At 43.2% G+C, this 21,700-nt stretch overlaps 1 protein-coding gene across 14 annotated transcripts in view; it reads left to right on the top strand.

Moving 5' to 3' along the window:
- The window catches only part of LOC123763584 (uncharacterized), a 114,589-nt gene that overhangs the window by 56,769 nt on the left and 36,120 nt on the right, over positions 1 to 21,700 (top strand). Inside the window, exon 1 of one of the 14 annotated variants that reach the window (XM_045750762.2) lies at positions 1,477 to 1,613. The exons of 11 other annotated variants lie outside the window; for them this stretch is intronic. The gene's annotated coding sequence lies outside the window, so the exon portion shown is untranslated. Of the gene's footprint in view, positions 1 to 1,476; positions 1,614 to 21,700 lie in introns of those variants that run through there. 2 more of the 14 variants (XM_069304561.1, XM_045750763.2) reach the window with 2 other exon arrangements.

Genomic DNA, 21,700 nt, shown 5'->3' with positions numbered 1-21,700 from the left:
TACTAGTTCTTAATTATTCGACATCGGACATGTTTGAGGGAGGGCTAGCAAACACCAGAAATAAATTCCCAAATCCACTCCCTTGGACCCCCTACTGCTGTGTACCTGTCAGCCACCAGCCCCCCCCCCCCCTTTCTCCCCTGTGGCCACCAGGCCCCCCCCCTTTCTCTCCCCTGTGGCCACCAGCCCCCCCCCCTTTCTCTCCCCTGTGGCCACCAGCCCCCCCCCCTTTCTCTCCCCTGTGGCCACCAGCCCCCCCCTTTCTCTCCCCTGTGGCCACCAGCCCCCCCCTTTCTCTCCCCTGTGGCCACCAGCCCCCCCCCCTTTCTCTCCCCTGTGGCCACCAGCCCCCCCCCTTTCTCTCTCTCCCCTGTGGCCACCAGCCCCCCCCCTTTCTCTCTCCCCTGTGGCCACCAGCCCCCCCCTTTCTCTCCCCTGTGGCCACCAGCCCCCCCCCTTTCTCTCCCCTGTGGCCACCAGCCCCCCCCTTTCTCTCCCCTGTGGCCACCAGCCCCCCCCCCTTTCTCTCCCCTGTCGCCACCAGCCCCCCCCTTTCCCCCCTGTCGCCACCAGCCCCCCCCCCTTTCCCCCCTGTTGCCACCAGCCCCCCCTTTCCCCCCTGTCGCCACCAGCCCCCCCCCTGTCGCCACCAGCCCCCCCCCTGTCGCCACCAGCCCCCCCCCTGTCGCCACCAGCCCCCCCCCTGTCGCCACCAGCCCCCCCCCTTTCCCCCTGTCGCCACCAGCCCCCCCCCCTTTCCCCCTGTCGCCACCAGCCCCCCCCTTTCCCCCTGTCGCCACCAGCCCCCCCCCCTTTCCCCCTGTCGCCACCAGCCCCCCCCCCTTTCCCCCTGTCGCCACCAGCATACCCCCCCCCCCCTTTCCCCCTCCCCGTGTCCATCGCACATCCTACAGTTGCTAAATAATATTTTACTAAATTATTTAATATACATTTTCGTGCAACGGTGGACTTTTTTGTATTTAATACTAAAATCTACTGAGCTATACTCTGGAAACAAACCGAAACTGTCTCTATTTTCTGCTTGTTACAACTTGTAATAAAGTTGTTACATCTTGGCTTAACGTGTTTATGACGTGTTAGAACGTTGTTACAACTTGCTATATTGGTTGTTATAAGTGGTTAGGAGGTGTTAAAACTTGTACCAACGTTGTAGTTTGTGTGTGTTTGGCGGGTAGGACGGTTTGTAATATTTCCTCCACGCGCGCGAATCTGGCGCGCACTGGCAACTTTAAATTATTACCACAATGTACATGCCGTTAATTAAAATTTGCAGCCTTTAAAATTGCGTATTGTACTGAAATGAATTATCTGCACACATTAAGGTAATGACAAAGCATGTGAAGAGCAAGTGAGAGGGGTTGTGGGTGGCGTTGTTGTTGTTGTGGTGGTGGTGGGGAGCGGTGTTTGTGGGGGGGCTGCCAGGCGTGGGGTGTGTGGCCTCCACTATCTTGGCTCTCTGTCCTCTGCTCCTCCACGCTCAGTACATTTTGTCCTCTCCGCTCAAACTTGACTTTTTTGTGCTGAAAACTTCATCCTGTGGGATTTACTAATATTGTGGCTTTATTGGATGGCTTTGTGAGTTTTTGAAAAAGGTACCGCAATTGAACTAGGGTATAAATATTTACTATATATATATATATATATATATATAAATACCGTCGCCATGCAGTGAATTTCCAATGTGTGTGTGTGTGTGTGTGTGTGGGGCCGAGCGTCGTTTTAAAACCGCCTGTGGATTGCACATCGGTGAAGGTGCCAGAAACTGTGAGAGTGCCTTGAGCTGTTCGTTATAGCATATCCGGCCCTATATCAATACAATGTGATACATTGAGTATGATTTTCTTAATATGTTATTGTTGTTGCATTCTGAGTGCCTGTGCTCGTCGCTAGGACGCGAGGCTTGTTTTACCATTTGTGTAACAAGTTTGGAATAATGTTCACATTTAAATGAGAAATTTGTTTTTTGAGGAACGTCATTAAACACGTTATCTATCAAGCGCTTATAGTTTTGATAAAATATTGGAAGTATTTCTGAAGTGCAGCAAGAGGGAGGGGCCCGATGGGTCACATGTGAGCGTGATAAGAGATTCCAACCCTGCGTCTGTTGTTAGGTCACGTGGGGTCACATTGTTGACCCAAGGATCTCACTGGTGAACATTCACAGCCCACAGTGTACAAATGAAATGACAAGTGCAGTATTTAGTTTCGTGCCACGTTATTGGTAAGTGGTTTTTAACATTGACAGCCGCACCTTGAAACATTGCTCGAGTGTGTTAGCAGAGTGATAAGTAAACCGCATGTCATTCCTGTATAACGGAGCGGAAACACTTGCCATTAGAAGGAAAAACTTTGGAAACACGTTCTTTCCCTGGCTGGCTGCCTGGAGGCCAGGCTCTGCCCTGGTATGTACAACACTTAGGGGGCGGGGTGCCACCTCTGGGCTATGATGTAATTATTTTGTATTATTTTCTTGGTGTGGAGACATACCTGTGGGTTCTGAGTGCCGAAGTAAGAGTTACCTCGAGGGAAGGAGTTTTATGGTGGTGGGTTGGGGAGAGGGGGTTTGTTCATTCCGGAAGTGATGCCCGAAGGTTAATATCTTGTCTAATAGTAAAGGTCAGTGGGTTTACTAAATATTTAGTAAAGATGCCCCTCGTCCAATTTTTCACTCGTTGAGTTCATTAGGAAGTGAGCCCATTTTGTAAAATAGGCAGCAAGATCATAATATTAATCATGCTAAAATAGCGTATAAGTTAAACTGAGCTAGACCTAGGTACCCCCCCCCCATCTGGTCTTAAAACTACATTGCTCTCAGACTTTTAATATCTGATGTAATGTCACAATCAAAAAGGTGAAAAGCACAAATAAAATAAATTGTGATTTTAGGTGTGTGTGTGTGTGTGTGTAATTACCTAAGTGTAGTTACAGGATGAGAGCTACGCTCGTGGTGTCCCGTCTTCCCAGCACTCTGTCAAATAACGCTTTGAAACTACTGACGGTCTTGGCCTCCACCACCTTCTCACTTAAATTGTTCCAACCGTCTACCACTCTATTTGTGTGTGTGTGTGTGTGTGTGTGAGAGAGAGATTTATATGGCAGGACAAAACCGTCACCAGGCGGTATAATATAATACCTGTACTTGCCAAGATCAGGGTGGACGACCGTTACCTGTGGCGGGTGGCTGCAAATCTCCCACTCCCGAACACTTAACGTGTAAACCCCGCTAGCAGCAACTAGGTTATACACTCCAACATTACTTTATTGTACAACCATAAACAACTAGGGGGGGGGGGTTCTAGGTATCACATTACTAGCTCTAGCCAAACTAACCCTGCACATTGAGGTAGTTCTGCCTTAAGTTTCAAGCTCGGGTTAGACATATTTGAATGAGTTTGGGTGGCTATAAATAGGAGCGGCCTCGTACGGGCCAATAGGCCTTTTGCACTTGATTCTTGTATTTTTATGTATCATAAATGCAGGGATGTAAGAGGACCCTCTCGCCGTGCCAGAGGAAAGGGTGAAAGCATCGTGAAAGTAGTCAATCGTTGCGGGAACACGCTTGTACAGGTTCAACTTCACCAGTTTTATGTCTGCAGACATTAATAACTTACCTAGTCGAATTAGAAGTGCTGAAGCGATTAGCTCGGGATCGGTAAACATTTGCCACATGTATGCTATTTTATTTGTATATCCTTTAGAGTAACCAGAAGGTATACGAGAATTTCTCCATTACATGCAACTTAACCTGAACATGCATTTATTTTATCATATTTCCTCAACGTATCAGGATATGGGGTTAAGTCTACTATACTGTCGTATATACAGACAAATGTTTGTAAACAACGCCTAGGTGGTAGTCCTGTGGATGACATGTCAATCTTATAGTTTAGAAGATACGGCACATTTTTCAAATTCATAAGCTTGCATTATCACAGTAGGCTGCGAGGTTGAAATTAATTCACGTAAGCCTTAATGAAGATGGACGAGTCGGTACAGATAAAGGTTTTTCCTTAGGTCCACCAGATACATGGTTGATGGGGTTCTGGGAGTTCTACTCCCCAAGCCCGGCCCGAGACCAGGCTTGACTTGAGTGTGTTTGGTCCACTAGGCTGTTGCTTGGAGCGGCCCGCAGGCCCACATACCCACCACAGCCCGGTACATGTTCAACTCGATCACGCCTGTTCCCTTTATTTTGATATAATGTAAAATTTACAGGGCAGATTGCTGTTGTTTTGACCTAAATGTAAAAAACTAAATTTTGGTTTATTCAGGTGTCTAGTTATTAATTAGTTCGCAAGATTGATCAATTTCAAGAGTTAGTATAAATGGAGTCAGAGTGGGGAAACTTTTGTAAGTGGAGTACCTCAAGGCTCTTAACTGTGACCTGTCATTTATAATATATATCAATGATTTAGATTCAGGATTGAGCAACAATATTTGCAAATTTGCCGACGATACGAAAATAGGGAGGGAAATAAACTCTGAAGGGTTTTGAGATGGTCAAAAAGACTGGTAAATGCAGTTGAATTATAACAAATGCAAGGTTATGAGGCTATGTAATCATAGTTACAGGATATCAGGTGGATGGTGTTGAGATTGCGAAACATATCGGGGGGTTATGAATTAAATTGCAGTACGGGTAATCTTATTTAATTTTATGTAAGAATTTAAAGCCAAAAAACAATGCATAAATATTCGAAATAAGGCAAATAGGACACTGGGATTTATTTCTAGGAGAGCTAGCAATAAAACGCGCGATGTTATTCTTCAGTTATATCTTTCTCACGTTAGACCCCATTTAGATTATTTCAGTTTTTGTCGCTATACTGTACTATGTAATGGATATAAATTCACCAGAACGTGTCCATCGTAAGATGACAAAGTTAATTCCATAAATTGGAAACCTTCCATATATATATATATATATATATATATATAGAGAGAGAGAGAGGTTGGAAAAGCTTATGACATGATTTAAGTGTACAAGTGACTGAATGGGCATAACAAAAGGAATGTTAATAAGGTATTAAATATATCGACGCATAATAGAACACGAAACAATGGATAAGCTTATTGGATAAGCTTAGATTTGGGATAGACCTGGGTAAATACTCGTTTAGTAACGGTTGTGGATTTGTAAAACCAATTACCGGATAACATAATAGACGTAGGATCCCTTAATTATTTCAAACTTAGGTTGGACATGTATATAAATGAGTGAGCGGCTATAAATAATGGCTACCACGTATGGGAAAATAAGCTGTCTACAGATTCCTTGATTCTTATGTTCTAAGTGTCCTGTGACTTGGGTGAGTAACTCGACGCATGCCGGCCTGCCCTTCCCTTCATGGAAGGGGTGACGCCTTCACTCTGAACCCGTTACCGGAAGTGTTATCTCTAGGTTATTGCCGTAACAGCAAAGCCTCCAGTGATAATAATGACTCGAATGCAGTACCTCAGCCGAGGAGACACCGACTGTTTGTGCAAGGGATTATGGTATGGTTTGTATATGCGGTACTGCTGCTATATTGTGTATTCTATGTATAGGATTTTAGGCGAATGCTTATTTAGACAGAAATCATGTTGATATACAGTAATATGCCTTTCAGTATTTATCGAGGACATTATTTGTGAAATTCACAATGTTTATCAAGGGGTTTTGATGTGGTGGTGATAGTAAAGGTTAGCAGGATGGCTTGAGCAATCTATTCTCAGGCTAGGCTCGTCCAACCGGAATCGACTTCGAAAACGCTTTCATAAATTTTAACACATTGTGCACTCAAAATTTGTATTTTCTCAAATATAAATTAATAAATATTACAAAAAATATGTTGAATAGTTAAGCCCAACTTATGTTAGGCTGTTAGTGTTGTCAATTATTAGCATTTGCAGTACGTGGATAAAGTATTTGAACTCGAGACGCATTCATCAATGCAGACGATGAGTAGCAACGTGGTGAAGATATGATGACCATGATGAGCATTCATCAATTTTTAAGTGCAATTAAAATAGGTATATTCTCTTGTATAAATTATTATGCAATAAAATTCAGAGTATAGTTAGGCATGGGTTAAGTGTTTAGGTTCTGTTTGAGATTGAGTTCGTTGTACGTGAGTTAAGACTTGCAATTTCAACCCATCCTCGACTTGGGTCCATTACATCCAGTGGTCGCCCCCTAAGACGCATTCATAAATTTTTACATGCTGTTCATTCAAAACTGGAATTTTGTCATAAATTATTATAATAGCATATTGTGCATATATAGACATAGGTTAGGTGTTTAGGTTCTTTTTTCGATTATTTGTATTTGTAGTACGTGGATAAAGCATTTATAGTGTTGTGGTTCGAAAAAAGTCGTCAGTGACGCACTTGTTCCAGAAATGTTCGAACGAAATCAGTTGAGTCGTGTGTAAACCGTTTTCATTTATAAACCGGGGGTTTGGCGGGTGCACGGATTAATTTTTGGGTCTGTTTGGAGGACGAGGTGGCAATTTACAGACTTGCAATTCGAGCAGAGATCGTCAGCGAAGCACTGCTCGAGACAGTGCATACGTCATCCAGTCCATCTTCCAAAGACCCAAAGTCCATCCCATACACCTGCCAAACCCCCTGTTTATAAATGAAAAACTGTTTACACACGACTCTCAACTGATAACGTCTGAACATTTCCAGAAAAAGTTCTTCGCTGACGACTTTTGTTCGAACTACAACGCTATAAATGATTCACCCACGTACTATAAATTATCGCCAACACAACCTAAACACCTAACCACTGCCTAAATATGTAAACATATAACCATATTAATTTACGTTTTCACAATTTTTTTTTTTTTGGAATGAACAGGATGTTAAAATTGACGAATGCGTCTTTGGGATCGACAGCTGGATGGAATGGACATGATTTGAGGACAGGTTACGTCATCAGTTGAGTCGTGTGTAAAGTGTTTTTCATAACCGGGGTTTGGTGGCTGGATTAACGGGGATTTGGCCTTGTTGATGAGGACGGGCTGTCATGAGAAGGCAACCCATGCTCTATCCCGAGACAGTAGTATATATATACACTGATATCACTGATGTTAATAAGTCGGTATTTGCATGTAATGTTTGTAGATGATAACCAACCCATGACGAATCTTTTATACGGTATGATAATGAATTGTTTTCCTCGTATATAATGTTATACTGTATGTAGAATTTGTTAGGCCTAAAAAAAAGGTAAGGCAAGGTGTTTAGGCTTCTTCTTGAGGTTATCTTGAGATGATTTCGGGGCTTTAGTGTCCCCGCGGCCCGGTCCTCGACCAGGCCTCCACCCCCAGGAAGCAGCCCGTGACAGCTGACTAACACTCGGGTACCTATTTTACTGCTAGGTAACAGGGGCATAGGGTGAAAGAAACTCTGCCCATTGTTTCTCGCCGGCGCCTGGGATCGAACCCAGGACCACAGGATCACAAGTCCAGCGTGCTGTCCGCTCGGCCGACCGGCTTGCTTTGATTTAGGGAATGTTTATAATATAGTTTAGACTAGAAGTGGATGAAGCACGTCTGGAGTCATAGCTTTTGAGCACTCGCTGACAAATGTACAAAGTACCGGCTAACAGAGGCTGAGATAGTACATATTTTGTACATGCACGTCATGTAGCTCCTCTACCCCCTGTCCATCCATTTAACTCTGTGCAACACACCCTAATTGTAATTTTTTAAGCATTATATTCATTGCAATATGAGAACACGTGTGTAGTGTTAAGTCGAAGGGAAAAAGTTTTCCTTCATCCGAGACTAAATGCAGCCACTGGTGACCCATATACAGTATTGCTACCAAAACTTGGCTGCCATAGCTTTCATGGTTGCAAACATTAGGCGTTGGATACTTTGTAATTTCCTCGTGGCAGCTTCAAAAGATTGTCAATAAGGTAAACGAACTATGAGGGCTCAGTTCCTGAACCGATTATGTGCCTGTAACCCTTTCCACCACCGCCCACGGGTTGGGTATGGGGTGCATAATAAAGAAATTGAATTGCATACTTTTGTCAGTTTAGGTAACAAGAGGGAGAGTTAACGGCCATGAAAGCGGGAACCAGGTGTGGGGGGGGGGGTCGCGGTGGGTTCTATATTTACCACTACTGGGAGGGAGCTTGTCCCGGGGGGGGGGGGGTCTCGTATATACAAACGTGGTAGTTGTAGGTTTTTATGATCTAACAGATTGGAGAATAGCGTTAGAAGATAGCATATACAAGAGACTAAACTTTCTATCAGAGGTGGCTTCTTGTTAAGAGAAGTTCCGGATCAGCCGGGCTGTGGTGGGTACGTGGCCCTGCGGGCCGCTCCAAGCAACAGCCTGGTGGACCAAACTCTCACAAGTCGAGCCTGGCCTCGGGCCGGGCTTGGGGAGTAGAAGAACTCCCAGAACCCCATCAACCAGGTATCAATCAACCAGGTTAGTGGGTGGGATCATGGATGCCTGACTATTTTCGTGTTACTCCAATGAGCCTAGTTTATTGGGCGTTCCCGCCAAATTATTATAATCCTACGTCAAGAGAATTGTTCTCCAGCTTGTGTTTATTGTGGGTCGTTACCCTCGCTTGTATAGTGGTGCTGGTGTGTCGGGAAGGTTGTAATACACCACTTTGGAGACCTTGGGTCACGCTAATGTGTACGGGTGAGAAGTGACAGTGTGCGCCTTTTTTGTCCCGCGTTTATGGTGTCTGTGATTTCTTTTATCTGACCTAAATGTTTGAAGCAATGTTTGTACCGACAACCGGAAGCTCAGTCGAGTGTGGCTTATAGCCTATTGTTTAGGGCCACAGAACCTTATGTATTTTATATCGCTGGAACAACAGTAGAAGCTTTTAAGAGGGAACTGGACAAGTTTCTGCTGGAGTTACCGGATCAGTCTGATTGTGTGGGTTTTCGGGCTGCTAGGAACTCTAGAAATCATCACTAGGTAATATTAACACTTCTTATGAGTTTGGCTAATATGTGTACCAAACCAAGAGATTAGATGAATTTTGCGTTTAGTTGATTAGTTATTTAGTATAAACAGTAATGTAGATCTACGGTTGAAACTGCCAAAACATAAAACGAGTTTGTCCGTGTTCATATTGTGTAAATCACCAAGCATTTAGTTATCTCCCGTTTCAAATTATTTTAAATTTGATAGGTTTCAGAGAGGCCAGGTCAAAGACTGGGCCACGGGGGACATTAATTCGTGAAACCATCAACAGGTAGGTAACACAGGCCATTATGGAACAATTTTCAACTGCCAGTAAACGCACAGTGGCGTAGAGTTTACGTACCGTGGCCTTTAAGATTATATAGTTTAGTCTTATGGTTTTTGAAATTCAGGAGAAAGAAAAAGTGGGACAAAAATGTTATAGTTTTGAGATGGAAATATAAATAACGCGCTCAATTGAGGCTTTCCTAAAACGGCCACCGTGGACAACGCTTCTAGACGCGTGGCGCAGGGATGCCAGATTGGGCTACAAGTAGCATATTGGGCTACTTTTCAGAGCCCCGCGCTCCCAAATTTTTAATTTCGCTACTTGCGACTTTTTGGGCTACTTTAAAAACAAGTTGGGCTATTAATGTTAATAAGAAACTCGATGATGATTTTTATGCTTTTTATAATGCCATATGTACAAATCACAGCCGCGTCCAACAGCTTGATTGAATAGACCACTTACCGCAGGAGGCCAGGTCAGAGACCGACCCCCTGGGGACGTTGATCCTAGGAACTTCCCAAAGAAAAAGTAACCGCAAGGCAAGATAATCCTCCCCAGGGGCTATAGATTTCCCAACCTTAATTGTCATTAATACTTCATCCCGGGTACTGTCTGTTAATTAAGTGACCTCCCACTGTTGCCTTCTGTAAATATTAGCTTTCTCTTTAGGTGTTTCCAAGAATCAAATGACTGTCGTTAAGAGCGGATTAGCATACAAGTGAACTTGGCAGCTTCATCTGTGCTTTCATTGTTAGTGTGGCTCTGACCTCCAGAAGGATAGTTAGACACAAGTTACCGCATATAGAAAAGAAGTTACCGATGTTACTTTTAGAATTTGCTTAAGTGTTAAGGTAAAGAAGTGTAAAATGGGGAAGTGGTCTAAATACCAGAAAGCGTTTTAGATGTCCTGGCTTAAGGATCCCGTGTTTGAAAAGTGGTTGGCTGAAGTGAAAGAAGATGGAAATAAGGCATATTGTAAAGTTTGTAAAAGACACGTTAACATTATTTGTGTTCAATACTTTTATACCAAGTAATGTTATCGAAGAGGTTTTTTTAATATTGGGTGCGTTTCTAGTGATTTGATAACGTCGGGTGGATACTTCAGCTGTACAGTTAACAGATTAGTGAGACGAGTTGAAATTTTGATATAACCAGTTGTTGGGCAGTGGGGTAAAAATGTACCGCAAATGTTCACACAAGATTAACAACAATTAATTATTTTGGTGCTAATATATAAACAGGAAATATTGGTAACGTAGTACAGTATAGTTGTAGATATTGATCGGGCAGCCATATGTGTGCTATATTCCATAAACTGACCTGATGCTGGGAGCGCGTAGTTACTGCGTAATACTCGTTAGGAAGGTGGGGGGGGGGTGTTGTCTCAGGTAAGTGTTAACGCAGAAATGGCTTGTAACGCAGTAGTAATGGTACTAACGCAGACCTGGGTTCGTCAAGCAGTTAAGCAAGTACTACTTACGAACCTGTACATTTTGTCTAATAGATGTAAACAAAGCCGCCCAAGATTGAGAAAATGTTCAGGTTTGTAAGTACTTGTGTAACTGCTTGATGATGAATCCAGGTCTGGTGTCAAGGTCGTAACACTGGGTAGTACAAGTATCGGTCTGTACGAACCCTGAGGCAGAAGTAATAGGTTGATCATGGATGTCCTTTTGTGTGAAGGTGTAAGTGTTTATGAGCGGGAGGCGGCGTTAGGGCGCGTGCCGGCGGCGGGACAAAGGCGAGTGGTGTAGCCTGGCTGGGGCGTGGACACTTCTTGAGGGGTGGGAGCACTTGACCCTTTCGGGGACAGTCGCGTACCACTTGTGTCAACGTTTTCCCCACAGCCTCGTGGCGGCCATTTTTATGGGTTTGTATATTTTGTAGTATGAAATTGTAGAAGCCCTTAGTGGTTTTGATTTTTTTGTTTTGTTAAAGTGGTAATGGATTCCTTGGTGGTAGCTAGGAGCGGCTAAGGGCCCGAGGGCGGCGAGGTGCTCCAGCTTGAATCATAGTGATGGCGGCTCATCAACTTTTAATGTGGAGGGGCGGCGGGAGGAGCCGGGTGGCTGGGTCCACGTCCTGGCCGCTACGTCTGGCTGGCCGGCAACTTGATCAGTGAACTGTGTGCGTGACTTGAATGATGATTTCTAGCGTTTCGCAGGATGTGCAATTTCGATTTACAATTATATTGCTTGGAACAGTGTCTTCCTTGCCTTCTCTAGTGTGTGTCACTTTGTAAATGTTTGTCGTCTCCTTTGCTGTTGTTTTTTCTCCCTAGATAACCACACATAACATTCCAGCCTCAATCTGACCTGTAACTTGTATGTAAACACAATGAAATCATAATAACGTGGTTTATGAGAAAATCTTGCTGGTTCGTCGAACCAGCGTCTATATAAATGTTGAGAGAAGAGTAAATTTTCCCAGATTAGAACACTGAACAATGGGTAAAAATTGGATAAGTTTAAATTTAGGAGAGACCAGGGTAAATACTGGTTCGGTAACAGGTTTGTTGATTTGTGGAACCAGTTACCGTGTAACATAATAGAAGTAGGATCCCTTGATTGTCTCAAGCATAGGTTAAACATGTATGAATAAGATTGGGTGGTTATAAATAGGAGCTGCCTCGTATGGGCCAGTAGGCCTTCTGCGGTTACCTTCATTCCTATGTTCTTAAATATGAGTACACCGTTTCTTAAAAGCTGACCAGTCATTTCCCAGGCACAGGATATATTTGAGGCTCCTGGTGCTGCTTTCTTCCGTATATCTGCACTTTATTTTGGGAAATATTTTGCTATACCAGTAAGATAGCCTTGTGACGTGTTGGTGTATTGTCACAGTGGAGGACGTGCCGTGTATATATATGGCTCCTCATGGTTAGACGGCACCTACCGAGTGTCTGTTCTCGGTCCTCTTCCTGAAATCCACCAGCGTCTAGTTACACACTGCTAGGAAAGTTGGTCCAGTTGATGAGTTCTGGAAGAGACACGTCTTTAAATATTCTGATCACACGAGAAATTGTAGACCGTTTCTTCCTAGTAACAACCTTATTTGACGTTTCCCTACTAATGAAAAGGTAGCAGCCATCTTCCTATATGAACGATATATCGACAATACGTCGGTCTATTCTCAAGATCGTGCAGATTTTCCATGCAACATTACAAGGGGTTGGCATCTGATCAGCAGGCAGGACGGTCGTCACAGTGGGACCCTCTGGTGAACAGGTTACACCCTTCATCACCACATTGACTAGAATGTTAGTCCTTAGACTGCCAGATGTTTATGAAAGGGCAATTGGTCATTTGCTTATACAGCATAGTGTTTTATGTAGATAACCTTCTAACAGCCTGGTAGACAGGGATGAGGTGTTGATTATATTTGTTTCCTCATCTAAAGGAAGATTTTCCCCTTGGCTTCTAGTTTTGACATAGGGGATTTTTGAAAGTGTATACTGTAATTATCGTCATAGACAACAAAACTCTTTCATAAAATAAAGCTATTAGTTGAATATAAGGGAATTTATAAATATTCGTGAATATTGCTAATAGTCTCCCTTTAAACTAGAATGGTTTCATAGTGAACCATTAGGACATCGTGCCTAACCATGAGCCTTACCATCTTCATAGTTGCATAGCAGGTCTTGGTTACACGACAGCCCATCTGTTCAATGTTGACGTGGTCCTCGTGGTTCTTAAGAATCTACCACCTTTCTTCCTGTTGTACATACTACTCCTGGCTGCGGTCAGGGGCAACTTTGGCGATTCTTTGGTCAGATTCCTTCACAGTTGAGTTAACTTTCAAGAATGACTTCATCAAGTAGATAGTGCATGTCAATTAAGTACCTAGATATATAACGTATAGCACTACTGTTATATTCAGTTTTTCAAGGCAAGAAAGTTATGGTATTAAATGCAAAAGTTACTGCAATATCAGCTCTCGTTCATAGATTATGGACCTCGTGACAATTTTAGCTTTGCCCAAAGCCTTTACAATGTATGGTTTGCCAAATTTTCCTCATATGCTTCGTAGCTGTTTGTTCAATATCTCCTGTTGACAATTTCGTCTTGGGCTAGCTCACGCTTTCACCTCGTGGCCAGGTGGAGTGAGTGGTGGTGCAGGCGGGAGACCACATTGTTGTGGCCGATCGATGATGTATTTCCGGGTGCCGGAAACGAGCGGTGGAGTCTTTATCTTGTTTCTGCCTTGCTTGGGTGGCCTCTGAACTACAGCTTTCTTTGGGTTACTTCCCTCCATTACGCGGTCGATCGTGTGTTACTTAATCCAAGTATCGTTCCGTTAAGAAGGTGCTCTACATAAAGTGACCGCTGGGTATTGATCACTGCTCCCCATTTGCTTTGTTCTAGATATCTTAATGCCATAACAGTAGCAGTGAGCTCTGCTTACGTTGAGGAGGCACGGTTCTCATTCAATCCCTGTTTTCTCGTTTTATTTTTGGGTTGGCGTTATTGCTGGTTAGTCTTGCTCCAGCCCTGCCAGTAGTAGGGGATCCATCACTAGATTTCATCTCATTCGTTTTCCGATTCTCTCAATTTCCTCGAAGTCGTATTTCTTTATACAATATGCTGGACTTCTTCGCTGGCATGTCATATATAGTACTTGAATCTTGTATGATTCTTCCTCCCAATGAGGTGACATCCTTACAGGTTTTCTCAAGAAGACCTTGCCACTTGAGCCGTTTCTTTCTCGTCCTATATTAGTGCAGAACTCTTGTGTTGGCAATGGGTGACACTAGAGAGAGAGAGAGAGAATAAATTGGAAAGGGTGAGGGAGCTGGTGGTGGAAGATGAAGAACGGTAGATGAGGATTCTTGATGTTGATTGGCAGTTATTAACATTTGTAACGCGAGTGGGAGGGTGGTGCCCCACGAGAGAACGGGGAAGCCTCTTGCGTCCCGCCCAACCCATCTACTCGACTGTGATGATTGTGGCCGTTGTGTAGCCGCGTTGACTCATCCACTGGCAGACCTGTGGTCGGGGCGGGATAAGATAGTGGTATGTAGTGCCGCCACTGCTGCACAGTTTGTGGCGACATTCCGTGGGTGTCGCTGCTATTTCTAGGGTAAACATTGTTGTGGGTACGTATTGACAACGGAGAGTAGTGGCCGTGCACCTCCTCTACCACCACCAGTATAGTTGGGATCGTGGTACGTCATGGATAGTGGTGGTAGTGATGATGTCTGGTGTGGCACAGTTCCCGAGCGGTCTTGGTGGTCCACATGGCGCAGCAACGGTTTCTTGCTGCCACCGGCTGGGGAACATTCTTCGTCAGCGACAAACGGCTGCATTCATAATATTTCTGCTCCTCTCTTAAGTGAACATAACAATTAAGGAGAAGAGACTGCAGAAGGCCTATTGGGCCACACGCGGCAGCTCCTATTTATATCCCCCAAACTCATTCCTATGTATATCTATCACATCCTGGGAACAATCGAGGGAATTGAGATTTTTTGTAATGTCTTCATATGGAAGTTTTATAATTTGCGGAATTAATTTTGCCATTAATTATATTTAATCGCATTCTAGTGAATTTGTTCATACTGTGGTATATCGACCAAAACTGACCTGTATAAATCGAATGGGCCTAACAAGAGCAAGATAGCGCTGAAGAACACCACCAGGTGTTTTATTGCTAACGCTCCTGAAAATAAATTGGTGTCATATTTGCCTTGTTTCGAACATTTATGCTTTTTTTTATCTCTTTAAATTCTTACTAATAAAGACCCGATATATTTTTCGCAATCAGAGCGTAATTTCAACACATCCATCTGATATCCTGTAACTTATCATTTCCTAGAATCAGAACCTAGTCGGCATTAAACTGCATTTACTAATCTTTTTTTTTTTTTCCTGTTTTTTTTTTCTTAATTTTCATCATTTTCCACGCGTTCTTTTGCTCTACTTTTCGCTTGTCATATTCTCTCCTTCCAACTCTTGATGTTCATGATTTAATACCTTCACTACTTTTGTATGGTCTAGAGGACATGAAGCCCAATAGGCTTATCGAGGTTGACTACTCAAGACTGGGGTGTTCCACCCAGTTACTGACAAGGCTCTGTGGTGGTTAACCTGATTGGCGGAGCGAGACGAGTATCGTCCACAGCGCCTCTTGTCGTCCTGGGTACATTTGGTGATGTCATTGATGAAACTTGTGCTATTGTGGTATAGTACTGCTGACTCACCAGTGACGCCCACTCTGTAACCTTTTCATTGGAGATGCAAAGTTTGTAAGTGATGGTTGATATAGCTTGCTGCCCTTGGGGGTTGGTGCCGCTGAATAAACCGTTGGGGTCACTACTCTTATTTGCACAGTATTTAGCTGCATTACGTACAATAATAATAATAATTAATGATGAATCATAAAAATAAGCGTTATCGTTAACCAAGTCTTTATCTCCCTGTCTTTGCTTTAAGTGTTTGTAATAAGGCATACAAACTTGACTGACGTTGAATAGAATGTAGAACGTAGGCAATACAGGATAATGTGGTACCGAGTATCACAATACCACACATCTTAAAGTACGAAAAACGAGGTAGTCAAAGCTCAAGTTGTTAAAATTAACTTCAATAAAAACGTGTAATATTTATAGGAATGTATTTTGCAGGGTGTTTCATGTAAAGTACGTGGCGGTCGCCCTCTTGAATGTATATATAGACAAACTTTGTAAGGTTGTTTAGACAGTGTATGCTTAGTCACGTAATTGTTTAGTTTTTCAGCTTAAAAGGTTGAACACTCGATCTGATAACTCCATTGCGAGTGTAACGCTTAGGAGCTTAGATGATCGATGCAAAAGTTGCCATTTTCGGACCTTTGAAGGTTATGCCGTTGGGAGCGTTACTGGCCTTTATAAAATGCTGAAATGCCTTAGTCACGTAATCCTAGTGGCACGTGACTTATGATGAGCAGCAGATGTTTTGGTAATGATAGCTAGGGTAATACATTGAAGGGTCTGAAGGTCATGTCCGACACTTGCTTGGTTCTCAGTTCTCTGGTTAAACCGCAATTCACTAGGAATAAGAAAAATCAGACATGGTCACCACATAGAAAGTATTCCGGGAAGTGTAAAGGACATTCTTAACATTAATGGTACACGAACAAGGGATACATTTGGAAATTAAATACCCAAATGAGCTACATATATTATTAATAATTTGTCAAATGTCAAGATATTGATCAAATGGAATAACTTTACAAGTGAATTGGTGCAGGCAATCTCTCTTAACTTTATTGCTTAAATAGTAGATTGAGCAACCTAATAGGCTCTTGAATCTATACAGTTGATTGAAGGTAAAGAGGCGGAACCAAGGAGCTATAGCACATCCCGCGCAAGTACACTTTATTGATCAGTTGCAGGGAGGGTTAGCACATTTACAGTTTTAATAACTGGTGCGTTGGCGTGACTCACAGGCCACCAACATGGCGTGTGGCCTGGCGGTGTTGTCCCGTAGCTGTGGCGGTGCAAGTTGAACTTCACTTCCTACCAGTGTGTTTTGATGTGGGGGGGGGGGGATTGTTTTGCGTGTGTGGTTTAATGACTGTAGGGTTTTGTTGGTGTAGCAAATTCTTTATAATTTGGTGCCGTCACATATGTAAGAAGAGTTAATCCACACACGTACCATTAGCTTAGTCAGGCCTGGAATGGAGCGTTACACAGCAAGACATTGTAATTATAAGGCGTGAAGGATAAATTAAATTGTTTGTAATAATCTCCGTTGAGGTCTGATAAAAGACCTTTTGTGCACTCTGTAATGCTTTTTGCGCTACCTCTCAGGGGATGAGTACGGGGTACACTATATACTAGCCACCTCCGGCGGCAACAATAAAAAATCGAACAGGGAGGCAGAACCTACCTGACAGACGGCAGGAGTTTTGTTAGTGCTGAAGGTGTGCCGGGTGTAATATGACGTGATCAATATATCTAACATGAAATTATTGCCTCTGCTTTTTTACAAGTGTTATAACATCAAATGATTCACGGGTTAGCCTGGCTCAAATTCACTTGAAAGACACTGATGTTGTAACAGGAATCTGAGTTCAACTGGATTTATATTGCAGGTTAACAATCCATCTTTATGGCAATTCTTTATTAGTGTTATATATTCAGCTGGGTGCAGCCTACTTGCCCTGCTGACTAATTTCTTTGTTATATCACGTAGGCCTGCTACACCATTATACACACCACTCTTTAAGTTGTATTTTCTTAACAATAAAGTTAATATTTATTAAAGTTGTAGTGGTCAATGATGAACGAATGCCAGGAGAAAGTGCTTGCTGGATATGATTAGTTTGTGAATTATTTCATAAACTGTAGGAAGTTGACATCACGTCAACAGCAGATAGCAATCAGCTGGTTGTTGTTATCGAAAAATCATAGTATCTTTTAAGATGAACTGGGAAGTTAGAAATATTGATACGAAATCCGAGGTGTAGCGTTTAGTCAGCGCGCGGTCTTCCCAAGCTAGTAGAATTATCCTCGAAGTCTGGCCAGTGGGTCAGTTTGGGCACCGTTTTCGTACAATACTTGTTGGAAAGATAAATGGTGAATTAAGGTAGCTTCCTGAGCTTCTGTCCTCGGTTCATTCCACTTGCTCACCACCCGCTCCTCAGTAGTTCCTCACGTTGTTTTCATTATTCTTCCTCGTCTGGAAAAAGATTGCTCATTCACCTGGGTTATTCCCGTCACAATATTTGGTATGTTGTGGTCATATCTTCTCGGGTCATTTTTATGTTGTTAGATTTTCAAATGTGTTCTTTTAACCTGCCTCCATTCACTCGTATGACTCCAGTAATTGTAAACCTAGATGTGATTATCTTGCCGGATGGTGTTCTGGGTAAACATGTAGGGTAAGGTTTTAAAATAAACTGATATATTATATTATAAAAAGTCTACAAGTGTGTGGTGGTAGAGAAGCAAGGTTATGGCGATGGTTGGAATTAGGTTGAATAGGGTCTTTTGAAGATCTAATTGACAAGAGGGTGAAGTAACATGTAAGAAACGGCTGGTCCCCAGTACCGGGCTCAAATTATCCCCCCATGCCAGGATGTTCTCACCGGGTAGCCAACTGCACCAGTTTTAACGTTGCGAGCTTCGTCCGTGAGCTTCGTGCAGATTGATGGTAATATTATCTCTGACGTGGATGTTGGGGGAGGCCAGTTGCGGTGTTTGGGTGGGTGGGTGGGGAGTCGAGGGGGAGATTTGATTTGATTATTAATTTGTATCACTTATCAAGCCTCTCTCATTATCAGTGATGTTGATGACTCGCGGAGAGTTGTTGGTGTTGCCATCATAAGCGAGATGGAGTGAGTGCGGGATGTGGTGGTGGTTGGCTAAGTTTAGGGTGTTGTCTGGGGGTGGTAAGACTGGGCTTGGCAGCTGCACTACTTCAGGCTCTGCCCTGCAGGTTCACTCACTCGCGCCGCCTCGCATTTGCCTCACGTTTTAGTCTAGTCATTTATTATGCACCCCATACCCATCTCGTAATACCCATAACAGTAATAGGTTCAGGAACTGAACACCATAGTACATTTAGACAAGTAACAGACTTGTGGATATTTTTTTAAACTAGTTTCACAAGTCTTAAGTGTGCATCCCACACGCACATAAATATATATAGGACATGCCTTTATACACACATTTACGTAAAGTTACAATGTTTATATTGTGTAAGTGTACATAACCGGTATGTTGAGTGATGTACATGTACCCAATGCAACCCGTCCTCCCAATAGAATGTCGCATTTTGACGTCTACTCAAGGCCAAAAATCGTCGTACTAGATAATGGTAGCGGCTCGCGAAATTAGACACTCCCGTTTTCTGTTTTGGGTCCTCGGGTAGGTTAGGATAAGGGCACTTTAGTACGACAGTTTCTTGACGTTGGGAAACCTTAGAAGGACGGGCTGGCCAATTAACAGAAGCGTGTGTTCGTTCACACGGGAGCAACAAGCACCAAAGTATAAATTCAGAATCTGGGTACAAGCAGGCCAGCAGGCTGGCAGGCGAAGGTCGTCCACAACACCAGGTTGGGCTAGACAAGACCACTTTGTATTCTTGCTTTTTTCCCCTCTTGGATCCACGCGTGCATTTGAACGCTAGCGATGCAAACACGCGAATTAAACTAATGCAATAATAAAATCCTTGCATGTTTTTTTTTTGGGGGGGGGAGGGGGGGGCTAATGAGAATGTGTCAGAGGGCGAGGTAGATTGGCGTTGTTTCGTTTGCTTGTGTTCGGTGAAAATATACATATTCAAGCTCGTCAGATGGCGAGTCCGGGCTGCTACTGGTCACATTCTGCGCCAGTACGCTCTCGGAAACTCAGGACAGAAGATCCGTTGGTGACGTCACTGTGGCGGTTGAATTTAATTTTGAGATTTAAAGTAGTGACGTCAGGAGTAAACAGTAGGTGTGATAGGTAAGTGTTTTGACCTTATAGATTACTCTCTGGTGAGGAAGGGGGGGGGGGAAGGGGTTACTATGGTAGGGCTTATTGGTGGGAAATGGGAAGGACGAGTTATCAGTTACAAAATGTTAGTCAGAATTAGGAGGTGGAGAATAGAAAGGTGAGCATTATCGCTTTGAGATGAGCAGAACCGTAGTGGAGTAGATTAATATAAGTGGTCTAGGGCTAGTCAGTCTAGTGGCACTGTCAGGCGGAGATTAAGGAACAAGGAAGGAAAGGTGTGTAATCACAGGAGGGGGCGGCGTGTGGCAAGGTGGCGGGGATGGGATGTTACCAGGGGGAGTGGTGGGGCTGGTGCTGGTGCTGCAGCAGCACGAGTTCCGGCCTGATAGTGAGGATGGAACACACTCGCATGGTATGTAAAGTCGCAGGTGAATGCAACTGCCCTTCAGAACGACTTTAGCTCAACTGGGGCGACAATTCTATTTCGCTATCAATCTCTCACTGCAATGCAGTTGGAGGCGATTTAACATTTTCCGAACATAGTGAAGTTTATTAATAAACAAGATTAAGTAAAAACAACTTACCAATTTTAAAGAACTGGGTAATCGGGCGTCGTTGGCTCCCTAGTTTGTGAAATATATCAACCTATTCTCAAACTTTAAATGGGTGAGATGCCGAGCTTGCTTGAACGCTGAAGCTTCGGCGACTAATCTGAGTATCTAGTGGGCCATTTTTGATATTACTGAATAATCGATCACCCACGTCCTGGACCGAGGGTTGGCTGGCTGGTGGTTTGCTTCTGCTGGACGCAGCAAGGTGGGGATGGAGGCTTGGTGGACGAGAGGAGGTTAGTTGAGCTAAGATTTCGTATATACGAATATATATATGCGGTTTGTTAATTACCGGAGAAATTTCAGATGAGAACATACAAATTTAACAAATGCCTAAAAGAGCATCATGAATTGATACATTAGGGTTGTAACGAGTATCGGTGAAGTATTGATATATAATATTTGCTAAATGCTGTGGATATAAGGGAATGCAGTGTACGAGAAAGTTAATATGCATGGGAAGCTGGTGCCGTTCCAGATGAATTGAAGATGTGGTTGTCACTATTTATAAAAATATAGATTAACAGAATAAGTCAGGCGAGTTCCGTAGTGGAAGAGACTGTATGGCTTAAGATTTTGCACTGAGACCGCTAGTAGCTTAGAAGTGTGAGAAAGTGTACCTACTTAATTCACAATTATTGTGAAATCTTGGCTTGAACATGCTTGAATGAAAAGTGGCGAGGAGAGGGAGAGTGGAATCTTACTCGAAATAGTCGGTATTTGTTTTATTTAATGGGAAACTTTATTTTTTGTGATGAGCTGAGAGCAAGTGTCAGGAGGGTTATGGAAAACGGCGAGATAGGCCGCTAGTCTTCACTAATATGTTCCATTGTTGGGCTCTCCCATTTAGTGGTGCAACGTGCTTCCGATATTTTGCTGTCAGAGGGAGTTTTGTCAGTTGACAGGTGTTTTGAGTAAGAGTTGCCTTATACTTAATAGCTGTTATTGAGTTGCTAGTTTTGAGGGGGCAGTGTTGTGATAGAGTTCATAAGTGTTTGGAACTCAACCTTTCCGTGACGAGAGGATTCCATACTCAAGAGGACCCAGAGAGCATTTAGTGTTGATTATGAAGCCTCTGCTCTACTTAAAAGGTATTAATCGGCATCCATCGGCAAGGATAATCCTCGTGTTCTAAACTCTAGGCATCAACTGTACCTTCTCCAACTTTAGTCTGCCTTTACAAAAAAAATGACGGGCAGCATAATCAATAAGAGAACTCACCGTATGCCACGTGATTACCTTTTGGAATGTGAAATGTAAAATGATTAATAATTGTGTACTGTATTGGTTTGTGAGCACCTTGAGGGACCTTGTATAGACGAGGGTTGAGAGAGCCAACGCTACTCTATCCTTTAGAGATGTACTTCCTCTTCTCAATGAACTTGCTTGCACTTGATCAGCTGTTGGGTTAAAACATCTTATTGTCTT

Source organism: Procambarus clarkii, chromosome 52 (assembly GCF_040958095.1).
Source record: "Procambarus clarkii isolate CNS0578487 chromosome 52, FALCON_Pclarkii_2.0, whole genome shotgun sequence".
Classification (NCBI taxonomy): Eukaryota; Metazoa; Arthropoda; class Malacostraca; order Decapoda; family Cambaridae; genus Procambarus; species Procambarus clarkii.
The sequence above is the reverse complement of the archived record's forward strand: the minus strand, read 5'-3'. Positions and strand labels throughout refer to the sequence as shown.